Raw genomic sequence first — 18,731 nt, forward strand, 5'->3', positions numbered from 1 at the left:
GCCTTATTTTATTCTTTGGGTACGGAACCCTAAAAATGATAAACACTTATCTTTAGGCTAGCCAATATTCGCGTCATGCGCCTTAACGCCGTTGAATTTGGTATAGGATTCGAAAATAAATTCGGTCCCAACATTCTTATACATTTTGTATCCGCAGAATCGAAAATTCCTTACTCATCTAGATTCTTATAAACACTTACTGGGAATAAGCGCTAAACCTACAGGGATCCCGAAAAAATTGTGCTACTCTATATTTCGTTTTCGTCTAAAGTGGTTCGACGAAATTAGATATTTTTTCTCATACGTTAGTATAAGTTTTTTGGCAAAATATGTTTCCAGTTTATTTTATATTTACTAATCTACATATCCAATGTAGGAGTTTCGTGTAATCATACTAGATTACATAAAATTACTGAAGTATATTGTGTGCTGAAGTTCTCAATTTTCTGACCGTATATTTTTTACTGAGCCCAAATATATCACGAATATATTACAAGATAAATATTTTATTTACCTCTCGACATAAAGCCTAGAACTTATCTAATACGTACGAATCCTATACATTTTCGTTGCTCAAAAAATAAAGAACAAAAAAGTATGTACTTTTCAAAATAGTTTTTTCTAAATCAACCGATCTGTGATGTAAATTGCCTGTCAATCAGTCAGATTTTATTAAATAGACATCCATAATTTACAGAAAGTAATCAAAATACGCAAACTTAAGAATTAAGAAATATCATAGCCAACAATTTTATGAATATTCTTTTATTCAGTTTCATTATGATAATGATAGCGCAAATTTATATTTTCTGACTCAACTGGAATAAAATATTAGTCTACGAGAGACATAAATGGATTTTTTTCTGGAATTTATTTCAAAAGCGAGTTCTAGCTACCCGGGCGAACCGTCTGAAAGTGGCAAGCGACCCGACAAATGGGAGTTGTAACGGTTTTTCAATACTTTTGTCTCGGTTTTATTTCCAATGCTGTCATTGTTGTAAATTTATGATTTTTTGAACATCTTTGCTGTTTTTATTAAGATGAATTAGCTAAACAGGTTTATATAATATTTCGGTGTTGGGTGGTAATTTTTGCATAAATAAGAAAATTGTTTTCATCAACCCATTACTGTACCATTGCTGGGCACGGGTCTCCTCTCAGAATGAGAAGGATTCCACTGCGCTGGCCAAGTGCGTGAACTTGACATACCTTGAGATTTTTTTGTTTTATAAATCTCTCAGATATAAATTTCCTCACGATGTAATAATCAATGTTTAGATGTAACACGGAATTAAAATAATAATCTTTTTGATTATTATTTTAATTATAATTATAATACAGTTCAAAATTTGGTAAATCTCTAAAATTCAGTACTATATCGAGAAGTGTTACTTTAAATTCCTTTTCAAATCCAATTTAACTTTGAATTCTGGACCTTGATTTACAACTTAGTACTTTAAATCCAGGAAGTAATTTAAATGGCAGTGTTTCAGTAGATTCAGGATGAAACGAAGTCTTAAAGGCTCACGTAGCGCGCATTAGAGCCGCTCCTTGCCAACTGCCTAATGGCGTGAATGGTACGTGTCCGACGCTTTGTACTGCGAATAATTAAATCACGTTTACACTAATATTAAAAACAAAATTTCGTTGCTTACTGCCAGTCACATCTGTTGTACATGTTGATAATAGGTCGGCGTCCATGACGCGGTGGTTGTGGTATAAGTAGCCCTGGCAGAGGGCGCCAGTTTCGATACTGTTGTGCAGATTTAGTATCTGTATTTTAAAATAAATTATAAATATACTCAATGTCTCAGTGTAACGCATGATACATAATAAAATTATTTTTATTATTGACATGGTTTAGAAAAATCGCTGACAAGCAAACTTACATACATTACCGTACCTCCTTTTTTGAAGTCGGTTAAAAAAATGTCTAAATACACTTCTAAAAATCCAATGCTGTACAGCCTCTATCGAGCAGTAGGTATTACTTTAAATTCCTTTTCAAATCCAATTTAACTTTGAATTCTGGACCTTGATTTACAACTTAGTACTTTAAATCCAGGAAGTAATTTAAATTGCAGTGTTTCAGCAGATTCAGGATGAAACGAAGTCTTAAAGGCTCACGTAGCGCGCATTATAGCCGCTCCTTGCCAACTGCCTAATGGCGCGAAGTTTACGTGTCCGACGCTTTGTACTGCGAATAATTAAATCACGTTTACTAATATTAAAAACAAAATCTCGTTACTGCCCATCTGTTGTATGTCATATTGTTTAGGTGAGTGCGTGGCGTGGTCACTTTTGGGTTTACCAGGCGGAGAGCTGGATTCGATTTGAAGGTAGATTGCAGAATGTTCTTGAGTCCAAAGGCACTATCGCCACACCTATATAACGTAAACAGGACGATTGTTTTTTTTCTATAACATGGGAGTAGCCTTTTCTATGGGGGTAGCAGACGAGCATGCAGTCCACCTGATGGTAAATGGCTACTGCCGCCCATGAACAAATGTAATCAACCCCAGATAAGATTAAGTTTCCTACCTGACGTCGGTCAAAGATGCTCCGCTACCCGTGAGGACTAAGTTGGAACGCCCCGGATAAGTATATCCCCTTACCACACTGTTCAAACCAGAACACAGCAGTGCTTACCACTTACTAATAAGAAATAGGTGTAGCGATGGTGTTGAAAGGTATACTTATTCGAAGCATCTGGGTGAAGAAAGTATATTAAATATATTAGTTCGCAGATACAAAGACTTACAGAAAGAAACGTATCTAAGATTAGCTTGAGGTAGATATACCTGAGGTAGGATTACGTCGGTACTTTCTGTTCTATATGAAATTGGTTATAGATCTTCCGTGATCAGCTAATGTCAAAGGCTAATTTAATTTACCCAGCAAATTTGCGTAATCTTTAAACTACTTGCATCTTTCCTATTTAATTTCGTCGACTTCTGTCACCATTGCTATTATACCTAGATACATTATGTTAGAAACCTGATTTCTAGGAAATGTCGATATTCCGCTACACAAAAGCTAATTTTAGCATGTGTATTAAGCAGAACAAATGCACCAGTATTACAAAGTAACAACATTACGAAGTACGTAATTAAAATCTTCATTTAAGTAACGAAATTATAGTTGAGGAGTGTTACTTATAACCGAAAAATAATTACTGCAAAATTACAACACCAGATAAATCAAAATATTGATGCAGTTAATATGTACTCCATTCGAGTAATTAGGGAACATGGATGATATATTTAGATAATTAAACTAATACAAGAGACTATGAAGTTCTTAGACAACACACCTGTGACTTCTTGTCTAAATTTATTTGTAGGTGCTCAGGACTAGGATAATGACCATTTGTTACCAACTACAACGTTTGTGCAGTTAGCTCTATTAGCACAACTCTACTTGTTTCGTAGAGGTAACGTATGAACTGTGAAGACATTATAAGACTTAGCCTTATCTTTATAAAGTATTGTTGAAAATTGTTTATTTAGTATTATTTGATAAAGATAGTATTTATTTATTAAAGGTTGCTATGGTAATCTTTGGAACGAACGATGTTTTTCGATATTTACACCTATTACCTATGTCTAATTTTTTACCTGTATTTTTCCCTATGTCTAATTTTCTTTAAACCCTTCATCGCCCCCTGTAGGCTTCTTACGCCCATAATTGGGCGTTAGCCTACTTTAAGAAATACTACCCTAAACCTTTTTAATTGCTATACAAAATTCGTGTCCATATGTGGAACAGTCATGCTAAGGGAACTCATAGTATGGGTTAGTATGAGTTACGTTTTTTACAAAAATGCCTGTTTTTGTATTTGTTGACGTATTGCCCATACATTTCCAATCAGTTCTGATACAGTCCACTAGGGGCGCTGATTGGAAATGTATGGGAAAATACGTAAACAAATACAAAAGCAGTCATTTTTGTCAAAACGCAAAAACTCATACGGGTACAGAATTTGATTCATGACAATAATGATGAAAGTGAAGGCTGTATTCATATTAAATTTAGTAACGTTGTTAGTTCTGGAATATCCTATTTATGTTTATTATTTATTTGAAAACTGTTACCAACTGTATAGCAGAATAAAGGTTAAAACAGTGTTTTCCTTAATAGAGTTACATATGAAACATTTAAGAGGGCTTTCGTATTATGTTCTCTTTCTGTAAGGGTCGGGCGCTCATACATAAAATATGTGGTGAAATAATATTTATTTAAATTACTGCTCCCCCGAGCCCTTACCCTTAGCGAGTGAATATTTCATGTACAGGTACTGACAGGTATTTTTATTTTGGCAAAAAGCTGTTAAAGGTGCTTGTACTCTTCTTGATGGCATTGTTTAATTAAGCGCGTTACTTTTAAGTGGTTTTGGGCGAAATTTTGCTTCATTAAATATTATGATAGGGTTGTCATAATGTGTTTTATCATCCTTTTTTGTGTTTCGTTATCTTCACGGAATTGTTTAGTAACGTTTTTGTCGACCCTAACAGACGATATTTCGTTATAGTCATTACTTTTTTTAATATTGCATCATAAAATAAAATCTTAAATTCGGCTTGATGAATAGCGTAATGTATTAATGTTGTGCAAAATTTCTTGCATAATATTTCTAGTTCACTTACCGGGTCGAACTTGCGTAGGTCTCCTTGATTCAGGTTATAGATGCCAAGGTTAATGTCTGAAATAGGATGAAACAAAAAAATATGTGTGAAAATATTATAATAGATAAGTATACCTAGTTTTAATTTTGGTGCAAAGTTTTTGATATTTACTGACCCTTAAATAAATTAGATATTTAATTATCCCTACGCACACAAACAACAATTTTAAAAATAATTGCCCTCGACCATTCCTACGGGTTCTTTCTCAAATTGGAAATTGATTCCGGGACCTTTGATTGATTAGCCCTAAAGCGATCCTGACGGACCCCTGACGAGCCGTCGAATATTGGACGAAACAAAGAACACAAATTGATTGTGAAACTTGCCAACCTGCAATGAAGTTAGTGGTCGGCTTGTTTCTTTTCTTTCATGTGTTTGAGGAAGTAATGTTTGTCAAATAATAGTCTTTTAGATGTTTTATTATGAAGGATGTATGAACATTTCACACGTAGAAACTAACACAATCATACGATTATTTTACGTTTAATAGTATTGTAGTTGTTAATCAACATAATATTTTACATAGGTACTTATACATAATATATTTAGCGAAGTGCCTGATTGTTTAACTTTTTTCTAAATTTACGTAAGTAAAATAATAAATTGAAGGTGGTAGAACCCTTTGTGGTTCGACTCCGGTGGCACCACCGCCACGCCTATTTTTACCTAATAACAGCAGTGTTAGGCGTTGCTGTGTTCCGGTTTAAAGGGTGTGGTAAGGGAGACAGACTTTTCCGAGGCGTTCCAGCTTGGTCCTCAGGAGTAGCGGCGCATCTATGGCCGACCTCAGGTAGGAATATCTAATCCTATCTGAGGTTGATTACATATGTTCATGGACGGCAGTAGCCACTTACTTGACAAAAAATTAAGCAAATATTTAGCAGTAGAAAAGCTAATGCATTACCTGTTGATCTACTTACATATTCCTTGTAGCCAATGGTCGGGTGGCGTTGTTCCTTCACGTGAGCAACGTTTCGATTCGATATGCGGACATTAATATCTTACACGTAATTATTCTCACACGTATTCTGATTACCTTCTGAATTTTTAAAACAAGCATTATAACGGATTCTTCGAAATGTTACATCTATTACGGATACATGAAAGATGTTATTCAACTTTCACAATTTTATTGAAAAAACATTTACTTATATACTCGTAGGTACTTTAAACTTTCTGTAACACTCACGGCTAAAGGTCGACAAGCAGTTTCATTTGTGGCAAATTGGCAATGGTAAGACTGATCAATATACCACCTACTTAATATGAAATAAAAAAATGTAGGGTAGAAGCTCAGAGGAATGAGTATTGTTCTTCTATGGGTAGAAGCATGTTGTGTTTTGTTTTTTCTTTTATAACTGTCAAACTCGACCTTTGAATAGGCAGTTTCGAATCCCAACATCTCTCGATTTACCTATGAAGGTTATGTGCATATTTGAAATAATTTATAGTTGCTAATTTATATTAAAAAAAATTTTAACAAAAAATACAACCGACTTCTATGTCACTACAAAGTAAAAAATAATTCAAATAAATGTTGGTTTAGTACATATTTCTGAAGTCGGCGCTCATATTAGACACGCTGTTTACATCGTTATCCAACTAAATATATTGAGCGCCGACTTAGACACGCACACATATTAGACACGCTGTTTACATCGTTATCCAACGAAATATCTTGAGCGCCGACTTCAGAAATATGTACTAAACCAACATTTATTTGAATTATTTTTTACTTTGTAGTGACATAGAAGTCGGTTGTATTTTTTGTTAAAAATTTTTTTTCACCCTTTTTAGTGATGACATACTAACTTTTACATTAATACAATATAAAATTGCAAAAACGTGATCATGAATGAAGGTAAGTTCTGAATTTACATTGATTGGAACCGCCCGCTCGCAGGGCGCTACCGCGCCCTGCTCGCTTAGTTTTATATTATCTTATATGTACCAACCTAACCTAACTAAATAGTCAATGATGAACTGACTTTGCAATTCCATTCGAACCTACACCAAATATCTTCAAACACAACTCAATTATTCCCATAGGTTGAGGAGTTACATATTTTGACTCCGAGCCACATTATCAGACCCTTAAATAGTCAATGATGAACTGGCTTTGTAATTTCATTAGAACCTACACCAAATATCTTCAAACACAACTCAATTATTCCCATAGGTTGAGGAGTTACATATTTTGACTCCGAGCCACATTATCAGACCCTTAAATAGTCAATGATGAACTGGCTTTGTAATTTTATTAGAACGTACACCAAATATCTTCAAACACAACTCAATTATTCCCATCGGTTGAGGAGTTACATATTTTGACTCCGAGCCACATTATCAGACCCTTAAATAGTCAAAGATAAACTGGTTTTTCAATTTCATTAGAACCTACACCAAATATCTTCAAACAAAACTCAATTATACCCATCGGTTGAGGAGTTACATATTTTGTCTCCAGAACCCACTCTGATCCTCATCATATTTAAATGGGACCAACTTGTAGCAATTGTCCACACACGAAATGAAAGGCATTAAAATAGGTTCATAAATGGCGAAGTTATGGCTGTTATATTTGGGTGGAGGAGTTCCCCTCTTTTTCTCCAGAACCAATCGATGGATCCTAACCATATTTAAATGGGACCAATTCGCAGCTCGTCTCTACACAATAAAAAAAGAATTATTAAAATCGGTCCACTAACGGCGGAGTAATTGCTGTACATACATAAAAAAAAAAAAAAAAAAAAAAAAAAAAGATACCGGCCGAATTGATAACCTCCTCCTTTTTGAAGTCGGTTAAAAAGGGAAACATCGCGAAGTAATGCGTAAGGCCATTTGTCCACCGCCACCGCCACCGAGCCGATACCGAGAACGGGATTATTTCGGACCGATTTTAATATGTCATGACAGCGATAGTAAATGTATGTACCTAGTACCTACCGCTACTTCGGCGCCGTCATCTCATTCTCGGTATCGGCTTAGTGATGGCGGCGGTGGACAAACGCTCTAAGGGTTCTTTAAAAAAAGCTCAAAGACGTGATAAGTCTTCCAATCCGTAGTTAGAGGGCGGTGGACTATGGTCTAAATCCCTCTCATCTTCAGAGACTGCAATAGGTTGACGTCAAGAAATATTTCATTAACTAATAACATCAATAAAACGAAAATATGTCTTGAAGAAGCAAGTAACGAACGAATAGAGTCATTACGAACAAGAGCATTGATTGCGAATCCCGCATCGCAATTTGAGTGCAGACACCGCGCGGCTTGCATACAAATGTTTCTGGACGTTCAAATTATAGGCCTTTATTGCTAGGAATTGAAAGGGCGACCCCGCGGCTTATGTAGATCGTAATCGATCTACTAAGTTCAGTAACGTGGTGTAATCGAGATATGAATGAGTGACCGTTAGTGCCAAAACACGTTTCATACGCGCTTGTTTCATACTCGCGATTAGGATGGTACGTTGTAGTTAGTTGCACTGGGTAGTGTATTGTTACAAGTCAAATATTAGCGTAGACCTTATAAAACTATCGACGTTATAAAAATATCATATTCATAATATAATATTATAAATATCATATTTATAGTATAAATAGGTATAACTCTATTAGTTAAATCTAATTTTCTTTACGGACTATGTCTAGCGTGAAGTAGTTCTTGCTTTTCAGTGAAAGGTTGTGGTTGACTTATCTAGGTATTATTATGAAGCTAGGTCCCATCTTAGTCTTCAAGATCAAGACGCATCTATGATTTATTAAGTCAATCAATGGTGTGTTAAAAAGTTACCAACAAATATTCTTTATGTCTCTTAAATTATACTACCTACTACGATCTCATCCATAACATAATGAGAGAAATAAACCTTTCGTTATCAAGCTCGCAGTAATGACGTCATACATACTTACATCCTCACGTGGTTACAGAAAATAATACGTGAAATCTAAGAAATGGCTGAAATGTGATCCTGAACTTAACGAAGAAAGATTCTTATCGTATTTGACCACAATGAAGAAAGGATTTGCTGAAATATAGAGGTCTTACACCTAAACCTCACATAAGCCCCTTCGAATGGTTACTGATGAAATCTTCAATAAGAAAATTCGGAGAATTATGAAACTTTTTTTATGATAAAAGGACAATCCATTCTTCAACAATTCCTTGTGGATAAGAAGCAGTGATAGTGACCCACTTGACCAAAATCTTTTTATCGAGTCCGGGTTTGGGGGTCCGAGGTTCAAATGCTAGCATGGTAGACCTCCGTTTTTTTCAAGATTTACAAAACAAATGTAATATTTGCTTAAAAGAGATAAATGCAAATATTTTATCATAACAACTACCATACTTACGGGCGTAATTAAAAGTAGAATAAAAAACAAAATGATAAAATATATTATTAACTTGTTCTTTTGTCGGAAAATTTCGCCGTAAAAGTAAAAACTGTGCCCTCTTGTACACCCTTTTAGGGAGAAAAAATTAATTCCCTGCTGACTACGCGTCGGCGTATGTTTCTCGATTGAAATAATACCCACTACGCCTACAACTACCTCTATAGTAAAGGAAATTCGTATTCTTAATGCGTACAGATGCTAGAATGGTGCTACAAATTTCCTTTTTTTTTATAATGTAAGAGTAGCAGACGAGCATGCAATCCACCTGATGGTAAGTGGCTACTGCCGCTCATGGACATCTGTAATCAACCCCAGATAGGATTAGATATTCCTACCGGAGGTCATGCACAGCTGCGCCGCTACCCCTGAGGACTAAGCTGGAACGCCTCGGAAAAGTCTGTCTCCCTTACCACACCCTTCAAACCGGAACACAGCAGCGCCTAACACTGCTGTTATTAGGTAGAAATAGGTGTGGCGGTGGTGCCGCCGGAGTCGAACCACAAAGGGTTCTACCACCTTAAGTTCTTTACTTTAAGTGCCACCCCCTAAAAGGATGGACTTAGGTAAACGATTTTATATTTTGATATTATATTACACAATTACTTATTTACGTCCAACTTGCTGAAATTAAACTCCAAATGTTAATTTAATTTAATACTTAAAACACATATTAACCAGTTTAAATTACACTTAAAGAGATTACGAAGTAAACAATTAAAGTCCTGCCAATTTCGATAGATTATTGAGTAACAGTTACTTGTTTCAGCTAAAGATTAATTAATTAAGTTACAAAGTTTCTCCTTTCGAGAAATTTGACTATTAACGTCGCAATGATTGAAATATTGACAAGATGTTTAATCTGGAATTTAATACTTTTCGGGTTTACGCCGGTCCTTAATAATCAATCTATTTAATGTTTTGTTTGTCTACCAAAGTTTAGCTTTTTACAATTATTCCATACTAGATACATTTGAATAGATTGATAAATAATAATTAACGGAACGCCGGTTATCCACAATCTCTTATGAAACCAAATAATCGACTAACACAAAAAATCAGAATAACTGTATAATTTATTTACGTGAATTACAAAAATAAATTGTAAGCTAATCTTTTATTGTTTAGTTTTTGTAAATTCTTTTTACAGTACTACTTTCCCATTATACCGGTCGTATTAAATCGAATACAAGGGTACTTGTTAAACCTTCGGTACGTAACATATTGAACTGCGAAGAAAATATGTACTTTTAAGAAGTATCATGCTACCATTTTATGCAATAGTCATGAAATTATATTGTGTAACCTCCAATACGAGAAAAGTTCATCTAAATTGATAATGGTGAATTTACTTTGGGTGCATCTAGATTATTGTTACCAGAACAGCTGTGCTTCACACATGTGCTATTATATTTGAGAAAACATGTGCGGTGGTACCCCTGCCTTATAGGTAGGTACTCTAACCACATTCTGTTTGACGAAAATTTATCCAATAATATTATCAAAAACTTATCTATTAGGGTTATTGGGTATCTAGTTTAAATTATTCCAAACAATATTGAAATACAATCAATATGCTAATCGCAATTCCTTATGCTGCAGTGGAATTCTATGATTGGAAATTCCTCTATAGGTACATTAGAATTTCTAGGAAAGTGTTTAAATTGTATTTAAACATGTATTTAGATATTTAATAAAATGGTTGTGGTTCTGAATTATTCAGAAGGTTTTTTTAATAGTTAATGCTCTATTAGGAATCTGGCTTTTTAGCCGTCTTTGACACCGATTAATGGGATTTATGATTGATAGACTTGTAGGAGATACATAATATGTACCTATTCTATATTGTCATGTACACAACTGTGAAGTCGGTTTCATCTAGGTGGGTACTTATAAGATTTAGTCTTTACAGTTTAATGGTTACCGATATTTTACAATTCTCACTTTTTTGCAAACTGTAATAATTTCAAACGTATTTTTAACCGACTTCAAAAAGGAGGAGGTTATCAATTCGGCCGGTATCTTTTTTTTTTTTTTTTTTTTTTTTTTTATGTATGTACAGCAATTACTCCGCCGTTAGTGGACCGATTTTAATAATTCTTTTTTTATTGTGTAGAGACGAGCTGCGAGTTGGTCCCATTTAAATATGGTTAGGATCCATCGATTGGTTCTGGAGAAAAAGAGGGGAACTCCTCCACCCATGTAAATATAACAGCCATAACTTCGCCGTTTATGAACCTATTTTAATGCCTTTAATTTCGTGTGTGGACAATTGCTACAAGTTGGTCCCATTTAAATATGATGAGGATCAGAGTGGGTTCTGGAGGCAAAATATGTAACTCCTCAACTGATGGGTATAATTGAGTTTTGTTTGAAGATATTTGGTGTAGGTTCTAATGAAATTGAAAAACCAGTTTATCTTTGACTATTTAAGGGTCTGATAATGTGGCTCGGAGTCAAAATATGTAACTCCTCAACCGATGGGAATAATGGAGTTGTGTTTGAAGATATTTGATGTACGTTCTAATGAAATTACAAAGCCAGTTCATCATTGACTATTTAAGGGTCTGATAATGTGGCTCGGAGTCAAAATATGTAACTCCTCAACCGATGGGAATAATTGAGTTGTGTTTGAAGATATTTGGTGTAGGTTCTAATGAAATTACAAAGCCAGTTCATCATTGACTATTTAAGGGTCTGCTATTGTGGCTCGGAGACAAAATATGTAACTCCTCAACCGATGGGAATAATTGAGTTGTGTTTGAAGATATTTGGTGTAGGTTCTAATGAAATTGAAAAACCAGTTTATCTTTGACTATTTAAGGGTCTGATAATGTGGCTCGGAGTCAAAATATGTAACTCCTCAACCGATGGGAATAATTGAGTTGTGTTTGAAGATATTTGGTGTAGGTTCTAATGAAATTGCGAGGCCAGTTTATCATTGACTATTTGAGGATCTGATAATGTGGCTCGGAGACAAAATATGTAACTCCTCAACCAATGGGAATAATTGAGTTGTGTTTGAAGATATTTGCTGTAGGTTCTAATGAAATTGCAAAGCCAGTTCATCATTGACTATTTAGTTAGGTTAGGTTGGAACATATAAGACAATATAAAACTAAGCGAGCAGGGCGCGGGAGCGCCCTGCGAGCGGGCGGTTCCAATCAATGTAAATTCAGACCTTACCTTAATTCGTGATCTCGTTTATACAATTTTATATTGTATTAATATAAATGTTATTATGTCATCACTAAAAAGGGTGAAAAAAAATTTTTAACAAAAAATACAACCGACTTCTATGTCACTACAAAGTAAAAAATAATTCAAATAAATGTTGGTTTAGTACATATTTCTGAAGTCGGCGCTCAATATATTTCGTTGGATAACGATGTCAACAGCGTATCTAATATGAGCGTATCAATATATTTCGTTGGATAACGATGTCAACAGCGTATCTAATATGAGCGCCGACTTCAGAAATATGTACTAAACCAACATTTATTTGAATTATTTTTTACTTTGTAGTGACATAGAAGTCGGTTGTATTTTTTGTTAAAAATTTTTATGAATACAAAAACCGTCTTAGCAAAAAAACTGAGATAAATTAAACAAACGCTAATATTTTATTCGTCTTTTCTCAAAGTAGGCTTTGTCTAATTTAAACTTCGTGAAAAGCTTTGGTACATAATTATAAAAGCCGGTACAAGTTAAGGGTGGTAATTAATTTGCTGAACTAAAACATCTCGGGCGTCTGACGACCCGCGTGGCGGTACGGTCACCATGCCGATCTGACGCGCAGAGGGTCCCGGGTTCGATCCCCGGCCAGACAGATTTCTAAATTTAGACTTCTGTTTCTGGGTCTGGGTGTTTGTGTATTTGTCTCTGTGTGTGTCCATAGCACCCACGATACAGGGAATCCTAGTGTGGGGCTGTGAGTGTAGAAAGTGAGTGTAGAAAGCGTCTAATGTAGAGAACTAGACATGGGATGTTCACGAAGTAAACAACGCGGATTGCGGCTTGATTCTGTTGTGAATTATGTTTTATACAACGACATTCTACTATATATTGTCTGCGCCAAACTGCTAGTCCGCTCTGAAGTTGTTGCGAGCAGTACCCTTACCATGAGTTTTTACGTTTTGACAAATATGACTGTTTTGGTATTTCTTTACGTATTGGCCCTTACAATTTCCAAGTTCTAACACAATCCGCTAGGGGTGCTGATTGGAAATTTTATGGGCAAATACGTAAACAGATACCAAAACAGTCATATTTGTCAAAACGTAAAAAGTCATGGTAAGGGTACAGGTGTAATCATACAATTTGCTATGGCGATGCGACTCATTTCTATATTCAGAGCGAACTAGCAGTTTTACGCGGACTATACCTACCTAATGGCAATAGACCAGACATGGGAAAAAGAGTACCTACTTATTACCAATTGATAATATTTATTTCTGAAATATGTCAAACGTCAATCCGAGATATTGTGTGTGTAGCCGGTTAAAAGATTTTGTATGAAAAATTTTTACATTGTACTATAGTACGTATTTAATACGAGTATCTTGGTTTTATACCTATGCCATATAGTTGAAAGTCGGTACTTACTGAAGCTAATTCGATATAGAAACATAAACGTTCTTACCTACATACCTTAGTACATATTCACGTAAGGTTCAAGAGACTAAATTTACACGCTTTTACTTAAAATATCCTCTATCTTAAGTATATGTCCAAAGGCTAGTTCAACATACTTATCCAAGAACTTTTAAAGAACTTCAGATAGATATTTAGCACTAAGTAAAGCGTCGTTAAAAATATTCCACTACTTGGCTACTAAACTAATTACGCAATCGACTTAATGTCGACTTCTCATTAAATAAGTTTGCCTAGTTTACAATATACTTATTTTTATTTTGGTAGAAGGGAACCAAGTAGATTAAGCTCGTTTGCGAGTTTCCAGATGATTTCTCTTATAATTACCATGTTACCTGTTATTTACTTACGTAACATAAGCAGGTACCTACGTTTTCTACTCATCACTAAAGTTTTTTACTCCAACAAAATAAGTAAGTAATTCATAGATTTTAATTAAATTTTGCACAAAGATTGTGAAAGTGTTTTCTTTTATAAGTTGACACGTAAAGCAAGTAATAAATTAGGTATATCTTTTTGTTCTTTTGTTAACGAAAGTAAACCTTCAAAAGGTATCCCAGGAATATGTGTGACTCTTACCGCACTACAACCCCCCGGTGGACCCTACAACCGCAATAAAAACAGGTGCTTAACAGGGACATGTATACCGGATTCCAAATGTGAGAGACAGAAATAGAAACCATTAGTATATTATTAGTTTATCACTGTTATCAGATAGGTACATATTAATATTTACTGAAACATTTTTGGAATACATTCTTTCGTAAAAAAATCCCATTAGGACAAAATTCCGTCAGTTCCGAGGATCTGCTGACGTCTTTGACGTAGGCACTTACTTTTTCCTAATGATCACGAAACTGCGATGTCACTTATTTTAACAATTCGCTTTTTCAGTAATATGAGATACTTTACGTAACATAAATAACAAATTAAAATCTGTGTAGGTAGGAAGGAAGTAATAGTTACTACGTAACTTAGTACCTACCTACCTACTGAGAAAAAATGCCAAATAATTATGTATCTTTAGTTTTTTCTTCCTTTAATAAAAACGAAAAAAAAAGATTTTATTTCTGTTATAGGTAACCTTAAAAGTATGGACAGTACAGGAATGCAGAAATACATTTTGCGCTAGTCAAAAATATGTATATGAACCCACAATTTTTAGTAAAAAAATAATTATTCAACATTTTTAAACGATCGAGATTTGCATTGTCCAATTTATTTCACGAAAGTTTTTATTACTGATGTGGGTAGGTAGTAGTAGTGTCTTAGCAAGTTTAGTAACCTAGTTTTTAAGTAGAGCAGTGTCTCAAAACTTCGATAATTACAAATTACAAGATGTTTAAAGTTCGCTTCAAAAGTGATTGTTTCTTTTTAAGCAATAGAAATTAAAATGTATTTGCAAATCAACACTTGAAAATAACTACTTATATAGGTACCTAATTTGTATGTTGGTATAAGCTGATTTAAATATGGCTCGAAGGATCAAATACAATAAGGTATAGTCCGCGCCAAACTGCTAGTCCGCTCTGAAGTTGTTGCGAACAGGTGGATTCATACAGTTTGCTATGGCGACGCGATTCATTTGTAGCTATATTCAGAGCGGACTAGCAGTTTTACGTGGACTATATCTACTTACATTTTATGCCTAAAGAAAGATTTTTGACCGCGTAGTAAATAAACTGTTAGTGATGTACTAATAAAAACCTCGTAAATGTATGGGTACTGATGTCGACGCAAATATTTATATCAACTTAGCTTTTTCTAATATGTTTATCTCATTTTACCTGCAAATACCTTTTACTGCTTACGAGTAGGTAGGTAGACACGGATATAAAAAGTAAACAAACTGTAAAAAGTTCTCTCTTTGTGACACAGAACGTGTAGTCTCCTAAGATTTATTTAAAATGCACCCCGAGTAAGAAAGCGGGAAGTTGTAATAAAATTTAGAAGTACACATAATCAAGTAAGGGTTTGAAAACTTAGGGGAAATGTTTTTCGATAGGGTTTCTCACAAGTTTCACAAAGTAGACAGGTGTTTACGTGTAGACAAATAAATCAATGTATCTCTTCATAGATATGTCTATATGGTTACACAAGTGTATGGATGTTTGTGATCATCACATACCATCAGGTGGACTGCATGCTCGTTTGCTACTTCAATCTTTAAAAAATCTTCAAACAGAACGTGCTACCCCAGAGTACCAACGGAGGGAATACACCGTTACCTCTTGTAGTCACCGACAAACCACGACCTCAATCGCCGATCGTTGTCGCCAGCGACCGTCGACGGCAACTGTTGCTCGTGTATTTAGGTTTCTAAATGAGAACATCCCACATTTTCATCGCTTCTTTACCAATCTACATTCTTCAACCCACAATAGCTTCATCATCAAACCATTAATGTCCCACTGCTTGGCACGGGTCTCCTCTCAGAATGAGAAGGATTAAGCCATAGTCCACCGCGCAGGCCAAGTGCGTATTGGTAGACTTCACATACCTTTAATATTTTTTTTTTTTATAAATCTCTCAGGTATGCAGGTTTCCTCAACATGTTTTCCTTCATCGTTTAAGCTAGTGATAATTTATTTCTAACACGCACACAATTTTGAAAAATCGGAGGTGGGATTGGGCCTGGGATATGTTAAGAAACTCGGACCCCTCGATCGAGAGGCCGAGTTTCTTAAACACTATGCTATCACTGCTCAGCTTACACTGCTGTTATATGGCAGAAATAGGACGATCGGTTTCGATATTTTGATGAACAAAAACATAACCTTAAATGCAGTAGGTTAAAAAATAAAAACAGCATTCTTTGGGAATTTATTTTATTATCATATTGTAAAATATTCAGACGTACATAACGTACAAATCAAAGCATATAATAAAATCTTTACCATCACAATCCTGACGTCAATAAAAACATAACGTTAATGTGACTTCATCTTTTGAATAAGTAATGGAAGTAGTACTAAAAAGTACTTTACTCCAACGGGTCTTTAATAATCTGTAGCATTACCATGAGTTGGCATAGAAACGCCACTATAGAAATGGTAAATAGAAAACTATTGTCATTTTGCTAGTGAATAACATAACTACTATCGTTACGGTATTTCTTGACAACGTCTGTCAAATTAATGACTCATGGGACCGAATTTGTATGGCAATAGATCATAATGACATTCGCTAGCGATTTGATTTCGATAGGTTTTTTACGTATCGAGTTACGTCACTACGGATTTTAGTTCTACGAGTAACCACCAGAGGCGCTGTACAATTTTTCATACATTTATTTTACGCAGTCGCTAGCGAGTAATACTTTTGTAAACTCATGGTAGTCCTACTGAAATGAAGTCGATCGCTGATACATTACTCATTTACTTTAACTAAAATAATATACGAGTAATAAAGGTATTGCTATCCCCGATGATAAACAAATTATTTCCTGAATACTATGGCTTTACCGAGGATTTCAAAGAACTTACGAACAGTAATAAATTTAACAATAACAATAATAACATCAAAAAACTGAGCTAAGCGTCTACTTCTGTCATTTCAACAGACATGTCATTCAACAGACTAGCAACAGCATAGTTACATATATTGTCATTTAGACATAATTTATTTATAAATTGCTTTAAAATGAATCGTCTCCATAACATTATGTTTTTATTGACACAATTTATACATATATTCTTCCCTGTCCACATTCTATATTCATTCATTATTCGATGTACGAAAAAGACTAAAATTCTATTATCTGTGCCTCCTACTTATTCTTGCATTTATTCGTATATTAAACTATGACATAGATTATATATTGTAGATTCTAAAATAAATAAATTAATATATTATTGCTGCATAAATTATCTGCATATGAGAAGCTTATGTGATATAGTGATTATGACGTCATACATTGTCATTTTGATACACTTTCCTATAAAACATTGTCCATTGGGCAGCATTTAGTGTTTACTCTAGTAACAACTTTTAAATTCAAACCTTTCAGAACAAAAACTTTGAAAACAGAATAAAAGACAATGAACACACTCAAGTACACAGAATATACTATTCAGAAATAAAAACAGAGGGAGAAAAAATGTTTTAATTATATAAAATATTGGTATATCAATTTGGACACATTTTAACATACATAACAGACGCCTTCTACAAAGCTTTGAAGTTAGGTATTTACGGATTAATTGGTAAGTTAAATTACTCATTCATCAGTATGTTATTATTATATTAACTTACATGAAACAAACGATAGTATAATAGCATTATATGCATGTTGCCGAATTTACGCTTGATAGTTTCTTATTCACAAATATTTAGTAATACAAGTAAACATACATTGTAACATTAATCGCATAAGAAAGAAAACATTCATTAACAACTTAATTTCTTATATATAAAATTCTCGTGTCACAATGTTAGTTACTGTACTCCTCCGAAACGACTTTATCGATTTTCACCAAATTTTATAAGCATATTCAGTAGGTCTGAGAATCGGCTGCCATCTATTTATCACACCCCTAAGTGATAAGAGTTGTTAACCCTTAACATTATTTTATTTATATGGCAACACAACGTTTGCCGGGTCAGCTAGTTAACGATAAAAATATGGAAATGTGTTAATTTTTTGATAAATTAAAATATCGATAACATTTAATTCTCGACGTAGACAATATCAATATTATATTTGTGACCTTTTATTTTATATTATTATATGTTTTGTTGTAGTTGCTTTGTTTCTGGTTTGTGTATATTTTGTGTCATTACATCTGAAATGGAACCCGTTGTATTGCCAGATTTACTTTTTTCCTTACGCTTTTCACAAATTAATTGAAGTAGAAGATATTTATTTTTTTAACTAAGATCTGCGTAGAATGAATGTTATATTAATATATTCATACAAATTTCAGCTCTTACATACATATAATTATGTGATATTGAACTCAAAATAATAACATAAATAAAACTCAATTGTAACATAAAATAA

The sequence above is a fragment of the Epargyreus clarus genome, unplaced genomic scaffold (assembly GCF_041222505.1).
Source record: "Epargyreus clarus isolate Ecla_fem2 unplaced genomic scaffold, WU_Ecla_fem_2.2 ptg000001l, whole genome shotgun sequence".
NCBI classification, from domain to species: domain Eukaryota; kingdom Metazoa; phylum Arthropoda; class Insecta; order Lepidoptera; family Hesperiidae; genus Epargyreus; species Epargyreus clarus.